The 7516-nt window shown below is 42.2% G+C and overlaps 1 non-coding gene across 1 annotated transcript; it reads right to left on the minus strand.

Moving 5' to 3' along the window:
- Nucleotides 1-7143: 7143 nt before the first annotated feature.
- On the minus strand, nt 7144-7217 carry TRNAI-GAU. Its single transcript has one exon. It is a non-coding gene; the product is annotated as a tRNA-Ile (tRNA).
- Nucleotides 7218-7516: the final 299 nt, after the last annotated feature.

Consider the following 7516-nt stretch of genomic DNA (forward strand, 5'->3'; position numbering starts at 1 on the left):
TAATGAGAGGGTTTGGCTGGCTGGGTGGGTGTGTTTTTTGATTTGTTTGCTTGTTTAACTCAAAAAGCATAAGCTTACATGCTTTAGGTTTTCTTCAGATAACGCTTCAAGGTTTCTATGAGAAATCTTGTAGACTGCTGATCATTACATGTCTGAATATTATTTGGATGTGCCCTGACCATTTAAGAAGTTAATTAAGACATTAGCAGCACTTACACCAGAAGAAAGAGAGCACCTCTGGGCAACAATACATAGGCAAAGAAAGAAGGATAATTCAGGAACCAAAACAACACAGAGGAGTTTAACCGTCATGGACTGTATTGCATACTGTGAACACTACCTGCTGTTACAGCTGTACATTTATTACTAATTATCTCTATTGTGTAAGCACCCAAAATCTCCAATTAGTAACCAGGCCCCATTGTATTAGATTCTATCCAAGCGCACAAAATGACATGGTCCTGTATCAGATGGCTCAATCTGAATTTAAAACAAGTGAATAAAGGAGCAAGAGTGGAGCCGCCAGAGTAATAACAGAACTGCTCGTTTGCTTTTGATAACCATACACAAAAGCGCAGAATTGTGTTTGAGCAGCAGTCATCTCTCCAAACCACCAGTCCAACCCCTACAAAACAGTCAGTTTCCGCTGCAACAGAAGTTCCGAGGAGTAAGTTAAAGAAAAACGGGTCATGGTGTCCACACAGATTCATCTCACAAACAGGTAAAATAACTAGTCATAGATGTGTTAAAATCTAAAGTTTCATTAGAAGCTACTTGTTGTTTACTTCTGGTCCCGAGGCAAGGTCCGTTATTAATTCTAACTGGACATTAGTATTAACACAATAATTCAGGAAATAGGATGAAAATTTCATTAGTAAAGAGTTACAGCTCTTGGCATCAGACAAGGAAAACCCCAAATCACCTACAAGAATATTAGTAAGTTTAATCATTAAACTACCAAGTAACATTTTGAAAAGTTTTCTCGTCACAAATCAATTCTTCTTAGTACACATAAATAAAGGTCTTTCAAAGGCTCATTTGCCTTCATATAAATGCTGTCCATCCACTCTGCAGCAGTTGAGCCCAAACTACATCCTAGAACGATTTTATTAAACGTCTATTTTCAGTTTGGTGGTGGCATTTGGGTTTTTGTTTCTTGCATAATTCTGAAGCTCACTCGAGCTACATTGAAAATGACGTGTGAAAAACTGAAGTTTCTCCTCTGTGTGGATGTTTAGTATTTTTCACCATTAAATTTGAAAGTACATTTTAGGGAAATACTATTTAAGACAAAATAAATAAACCACTCAGTGTCCCTCAACCTACAGTCACTCAAGAGTCAGGAACAAGAACAGGACTCTGTCTCTGTTTGACGAAGAGGAGGCTGAGGGGGGATGTCATCACGCTCTACAATTACTTGAAATAACATTGCAGAGAGGTTGGTGCTGGGCTCTTCTCACAGGTAATTAGGGACAGAACCAGGGGGAATGGTTGCAAGTTGCAACAGGGCAGGTTTAGGCTGGACATTAGGAAGAAATTCTTCACAGAAAGAGTGGTCAGACACTGGAATAGACTGCCTAGGGAGGTGGTTGAGTCGCCATCCCTGGATGTGTTCAAGTGTCATTTAGATGTGGTGTTGGGTGATATGGTTTAGGGGTGACCTTGTAGTGTAGGGTCAATGATTGGACTCGATGATCCCAAGGGTCTTTTCCAACCCGAACTGTTCTATGATTCTATGATTCTCCCAAGCTCCAAATCCAATGCTGCACCCACCAGCACATGAGGCCTCTCTATCCTCCTTCCCAGTTTATTAGCTGGACCTTGAAAACTGGCTTTGAAAATACTCTCCAACACAGTTAGCTCGCATTCAACATAGTACTTGCCAAAACACATTTACACTGAAACTGATATAGAAGTTCACAGAAGCTTTGCCACTGGCTTCAGTTTTATGGTATGTCTTACCTATGTTTAACACACTTTCCCTCAGCAAAGATCCCAGCAACTACCTTAGCAATAAGGTTACACGTGTTAATCTTGTACTTCATAGAAGTTTTAAAACCCTGGAACGTGTCCAGAGAAGGGCCACAAGGATGATCAGAGGGCTGGAACACCTCTCCTATGAAGACAGACTGAGAGAGTTGGGGCTGTTCAGTCTGGAGAAAAGAAGACTCCAAGGAGACCCTATTGTCACCTTCCAGTATCTCAAGGGGGCCTACAATAAAGCTGGTGAGGGGCTTTTTAGGATGTCGGGTAGTGACAGGACTAGAGAGAATGGATTGAAGCTAGAGATGGATTGATTTAGATTGGACATTAGGAAGAAGTTCTTCCCCATGAGGGTGGTGAGACACTGGCACAGGTTGCCCAGAGAGGTGGTGGCTGTCCCCTCCCTGGAAGTTTTTAAGGCCAGGCTGGATGGGGCTCTGAGCAGCCTGATCTAGTGGGGGATGTCCCTGCCCATGGCGGGGGAGTTGGAACTAGATGATCTCTGAGGTCCCTTCCAACCCTGACAATTCTATGATTCTATGATTCTAAGTACAATAAAAATCTGTGGCACAGCTTCCTCAGACTTTGAGACCTCATCCTCTAAGTGTGAGTTCCACACAAAATTAATTTTCTGAAAACACTGACAAGTAGCAAGAGGATTAGAATTTTTTTTTTTAAAGGAAGCTTAAAAATTCAGCTCCTCTAGGAGCCTTCTTTGCCCTAAAGTGTTTCATTAGATGAGCTGTATCAAAGAAGATTATTTTTTTGACACAGTATCATCGTTGCTTTTTTTTTTTACTTTTTAAATATGCTCGTGTCTGTATTATCACATTAAAGAATGCAAAATGTAAGAAATTCCATCGTCAACTCTAAGCACAAAATACACGGCAGCTCTCCATTCCCAGAGGAGTTCATTACGCAGCCTAGAATTCAGCCTTGTGAAAGCGCTGCCCTCCCACACAAACAAGCATTACCCAACTCAGAATAGCAATTAGCATCACTAATATGTGCGCTGACGCAGAGGCAACAACGAAATCCTGCTGCAGATACCGTTTCCAATTTCTTAATTCCCTTTTATGATTGGCAACGCTTCAGAACCACGAGCGAGCCGCCGCTCCCTCAATCGATCATCTGGGACGAAGCCAAGCTGCTTCGGCACTTTACTTTGGACTCTGCCACTCCCTCCTGTCAAGAGAGCATCATCTTCTGGGCAGATGCATCAAACACCGCCACCGCAGAAAGGGCCAGGAGAATGAAAATTAATGACCGCCCTCTGTCCACTGTCAGTGGGAGATCCCCTGTCTGTGTCACTAAAGCCGCTGCAGTTTCGTGACCTGGCTCAAATCCAGACTGCGCTGGATCCAGAGTAACAGTTTAAATGAGACGAGTTTGAAGTTGGCCTGTGGCAGATGGAACAAATACACCCTGAAGTCCCCATAAACAGGGAAGGCTCGGCTTGCTTTCTTCTCTTACATTAATTGCTGCTGGCAATGGTCGCTGCTTCAAACTACATCCCCTGAAGGATGACAAAGCCTGGATGCAGGCATGCTAACACGGGAAGTTAGGGGAAGATTCGTATCGTTATTTTCAGTGCGCAAACAAAAGGAAAAAAATGTCTTTGGCATTGGCATGCTGACAGCTCGTCACAAATACCATTTTCAGATTGTACACACGTTTTCCTCTGCCTGAGCACACAGCATATCAGCCAGCAAGAAACACTGCTGCACATTAGCAGCTGTAGAATTATGTCTTTGATCTGATAATCCAGATTCAAAACAGTTTTTTTTAAAAAACACACACAGAGGGCCTTGGAAGTAAGTCTGCTCTGAATATATCAACACTTTATAATTCTCGCTCATACTTCTAGGTTAAATTCTGCCATCAGCAGTCTCCCCAGTATTTATAACTGAAAAATAACCATTCTTAGACTCTGACTGACAGTCATTTCCAATTAACAACCTCCAGCTCTAGTATTTCTTATTCATGATCTTGCAGTTTCTTCAACTAAATATCTTTCCAGATTTATTATTCTGCTCCTTGGTGAATTCAGTAGCTTGTCTCCCTCATTTTTTCGTCAGAATATACTTGGTTTCTGTTTCAAAATTCTTAATGACAATATAAAATTAATATTCAGGATCTCCACTTGTGGCTTTCTACATATTTTTTTTCCTAAAAAACACATTTTTTTTCAATCCATTCTTTACCTATCTTACAGTTCTAGCAATCGCCACAAGCTTCAGTATCTATGATACATCAAAACTTTGTCTAAGTCCAGAAGCATGAGATCTACCACTACTCCTACTTTAAACAACTCTTTTCCCTTTACATGGAATACAAACTCCTACCAAAACGGCCGAACTCAGAAGAAATGCTACTCCTTATCTGTACTGCAGGCTGTGTTCCACAGTTCTGATTCCATTAACTACTTTCTTAATTTATCCAAATCTGTCATTCTTGAAAGAGAAAAATTTACACGATTGATCTACTGTTCTAAGTTTAAAGCAAAGATTTTCCATCAATGACCCAAACTCATCTTCTGTATCTTTTTCCATGATAATAAAATACTGTGTTACTAGGCTGCTGTTTAGTAAGTAAATATGTCTTCTTACATTCAGAAGCACCTGAATTTGTCACTGGTCAAAATTCTCCACCAATTCTCCAACCTCAAAAGAGGGTAGAATTCAGCTTCTGATTAAATTTCATAATTGTAAGATGTCTATTTTAGAGTGACATGAATAGTTCCCTGTGTTGACTGAACTAACTACATAAGTGGAGATCCAGACACTCAGCTGTCATATTCGAGACATCACGGCAGTCTGGTAAAGTTCCCACAGATGGGAAAAAGGGAAACATAACCCCCATATATAAAAGGGTAGCAAAGAAAACCCAGGGCTTTACAAACCAATCAGCCTCACCTCTGTGACAGGTAAAAACACGGAGCAGATCCTCCTGGTAACAGTACTAAGGCACATGAAAAAAATCGAGGTGATCAGTGACAGCCAACAAGGCTACACTAGGGGCAAGTCATGCCTGACTATTTGGTGGCCTTCTATGACAAAGCTACAGCTCTGGTTGACATGGGAAAAGAAACTGACGTCATCGACCTGGACTTGTGCAAGGTGTTTGACACTGTGCCACATGACATCTAAGACCGAGAGACATGGATTTGACGGATGGACCAATCAGTGGATAAGGAACTGGCTAGAAGGTTGCACTCAAAGAAAGAGTTGTGGTCAATGGCTCAGTGTTCACATGGGGTCTGTTCTGGGTCCAGTGCTGGTCAACATCTTTGTCAGCGACATGGACAACGGCACTGAGTGCACCCTCAGTAAGTTTGCCGACGACATCAAGCTGTGTGGTGCTGTGGACTCACTTGAGGGAAGAAATGCCATCCAGAGGGACCTTGATAGGCTTGAGAAATGGGCCAGTGCAAACTGCATGAGCTTCAACAAGTCACAATGCAAGGTCCTGCACCTGGGTTGGGCCAGTCCCAGGCACAAATACAAACGGGGCACAGAGTGGGAGGAGAGTAGCCCTGAAGAGAAGGATTTGGGGGTGTTGATAGATGAGAAGCTCAACATGAGCTGGCAGTGCGCTCCTGCAGCCCAGAAGGCCAATCCCATCCTGGGATGCATTAAGAGAAGAGTAGCTAGCAGGTCAAGAGAGGGGATTCTCCCCCTTTACTCTGCTCTCCAGTACCTTGAATACTGCATCCAGTTCTGGTCTCCCCACCATAAGAGGGACATGGATCTGTTGGAGCATGTTCTGAGGGCCACAAAGATGATCCAGGGGCTGGAGCTCCTCTGCTACAAGAACAGGCTGAGGGAGCCAGGATTGTTTAGTCTGGAGAAGACTTCGGGGGGAGCTAATAGCTGCCTTCCAATACCTGAAGGGAACCTACAGGAAGGCTGGGGAGGGACTTTTTACAAGAATGTCCAGAGACAGGAGAAGGGGAAATGGATTTAAACTGAAGGAGAATAAGTTTAGATTGAATCTTAGGAAGGAATTCTTCAGTACGAAGACTCTGGAATAGAGTGCTAAGAGAGACTGTGGATGCCCCCTCCTTGAAGATGGTCAAGGCCAGGTTAGATGAGGTCTTGAGCAACGTGGTCTAATTAAGGGCATCCCTCCCCATGGCAGGGAGGTTGGATTAGATGATCTCTAAGGTCCCTTGCAACCTAAGATATTTTATGATTCTAACCTGCATCAGACATTACAGCATGCTCATAGTGACAACTCTGATCAGGATAGGGTATCTGCAGCAGATTCAGTGTTAACCCAGTTTACCTTAACGCTCCCATAGTGACTTTTTAGAAGCTGAACTCCGTAACATTTTTTTATCCTTGATCTATTACGAAAAGATGTTATCCCTCAAACATTATTCTCCATCTTTCCTAAACAATGAATGCTTTCCAACACCTATGTCACAATCAAGAAAGTTATCTGAGTGTATCTGCTACCGTACTTCCCCCACATGTACACACTGTGCAAGTTACTGCTGTGGGGTAGCACATACCCCAGAGCTCATAGAGGCATTCAGTCTCCACAATCTTTGCTACTCATTGTTCACTGTTGCCTTGCTCAATATCGAATTCTTTCTCTTATTTCTGCCTGTCACCATTCTCCTTTAAATTCCAACTGCAAGTTTCCCTTTTCATTTGTTCCGCTGGACAACCCACGGTCCAGAGAGGTTTTTGTGACTGTAATGATCCTGAAAATCATCAAAAGTGAGGCAGTGAACCTGCAGATGGCAACATTTATCACAGAAATCTTCCAAATGTCCCAAACAACTGCAAGGAACAATGTAAGTTTTTATATCCAAAAGGTACCAAGACACAGGCAGGAAGAGGGAGATATGATCAAACTTATCAGGTTCTAAATTAACTCTGTCAGCTGAGGAAGCTAACACAACAGCTACTTTTTGAGGTCAGTGAGAGCACAAAATGCATCTACAGTCAAAAAAAAAAAGGGCAAACAAATCACTAGGTCATATAACTAATAGGATGGTGTATAATACAGAAATAATGTTGCATCATCATACAACTTATCAGTATCATAGAATCCTAGAATGGTCTAGGCTGGAAGGGACCTTAGAGATCATCTAGTCCAAACTCCCTGTCATGGGCAGGGACGCCTCTCAACTAGATCAGGCAACACATGGGGAACGAGCGGGGATCGAACCCGTGACCTTGGCGTTATCAGCACCATGCTCTAACCAACTGAGCTATCCCCTCACCTGGGATACTATGTGCAACAGCATTAATAGTGAAGTCAGTTTTTTAGTAAAGGAGATCACAGTAATACTATGTAGCATGGAAAAAATGCCTAAGAATTGTAGTAACTGGTATAATTTCTCCTAATAAAATATCATTAGGCTAAGTTAAACTTTAGTTTCTTCTGTTTTATAGATCACGGATAAAGATGCCTTTAATTAATTCAACAGATGACAAATTCCAAACCAATGTAAAACTATATTTTCTGTCTAACGTATTATTAGGTTGTAAAACTCTGTGACAGAGCTGGTAAACCCAAG

This window comes from Apaloderma vittatum, unplaced genomic scaffold (genome assembly GCF_000703405.1).
Source record: "Apaloderma vittatum isolate BGI_N311 unplaced genomic scaffold, ASM70340v1 scaffold17409, whole genome shotgun sequence".
NCBI classification, from domain to species: Eukaryota; Metazoa; Chordata; class Aves; order Trogoniformes; family Trogonidae; genus Apaloderma; species Apaloderma vittatum.